This window comes from Centruroides sculpturatus, unplaced genomic scaffold, assembly GCF_000671375.1.
Source record: "Centruroides sculpturatus isolate CEXI.00-Female unplaced genomic scaffold, Cexi_2.0 scaffold1687, whole genome shotgun sequence".
Taxonomy (NCBI): Eukaryota; Metazoa; Arthropoda; class Arachnida; order Scorpiones; family Buthidae; genus Centruroides; species Centruroides sculpturatus.
This window is the reverse complement of record NW_019386017.1, coordinates 70,916-72,336: the sequence shown is the minus strand read 5'-3', so window position 1 is coordinate 72,336 and position 1,421 is coordinate 70,916.

Genomic DNA, 1,421 nt, shown 5'->3' with positions numbered 1-1,421 from the left:
AAGGTTCTGTTTCACCACGATAATGCCAGAATCATTGAACAAAAAATAAACAAACTTAGCTTCCAATTAGTTCCACATTCACCGTACTCACCTGATTTGGCCCCCAGTGACTTCCACCTTTTTCCAAATTTAAAATAATTCTTGGTTGGAAAGAGATTCCACTCAAATGATGAAGTCATCTCTGAAGTAAACGAGTATTTTGCACACCTTGACAAATCAACCTATTGTAATGGCATAAAAAAGCTAGAACATCGCTGGAATAAGTGCATTGCTAACAAAACAGACTACAATGAAAAATAAAAAAGTTTTAACATTATTTTGTTTGTTGTTCTATTTGAGGCCGCGAACTTTCCGAACAGCCCTCGTAATATGTTTATGGCATTACGAAATTCCATTAATAGTATCATACCATACATTTTTGAGAGGAATAACATTTTGGTGTGCCGTGTTGAGTCATGTGAAGTCATAGGTGTGCTATGAGTAGAAAAAGATTGCGGAACACTGGCTTACAGAAATCTTGGGGTCGCGAGAGTTTAATGCAAAATATTGAAAATAATTTGTGAGAGTTTGAAAATGGCACACTTTGTGTCCTAGGTTTTGTAAGTTGTGCTTTGTGTCATTTCTGGTGCAGCAAGAGAACAATTCAGCAACACTATAGTGTGTACTAGTGTAGTGTTGTCACTTTTCAATGTATTCAGTTGTCTCTGTCCCATTGTAACACAAGAGTGAACTGTGGTAGTACACCATTATCGGTTTTGCAAATTTGTATATATCAGGGCTGTGGAGTCGCGTAAAAATCTACCGACTCCAACTCCAACTTTTCCTTACCATCCGACGACTACTCCGACTAGGGGCAGACTTGTTACCGAAAGAGACCCAGAAATTCTGATGTCATCACAGAATAAGGTGTGTTTCAAATTTATACGGACACGAAAAAATTAAAGTGAAATCCAAATTTGCTGCATTAAGTGACATATGTTTTATTAAAAATAACATGGATTTACATGTTTCCACATTGCAAAATAAGAATTTTAATCAAACATTAACATTTTGTCACTGAAAATAATGTTAATGAAACTCTTATACAAAAAAACTGTTACATATTTATCCGGACAGGTTTCAAATTGCAAAGTTTTCTTACAATTTAATGGCCAATGTAACCCCCATTTAACTTAATTACGTTAAATACTCGATTAGGCATTGTTTCAATTAGATTCCGAAGGAATTCAATTTTAAGTTTATCCCAAGCATCTGAAATTGCTGCCTTCAAATCATGAATTGTGGAAAACTGCTTTCCATTGGCATAAACTGTACGAACCATCATCCCCCAAAGATTTTCCATCGGATTCAGGTCAGGGCTTCTAGCAGGCCATGTCATCAGATTAATATTTTTACGTTTAAACCACATTTTTGTTGATTTA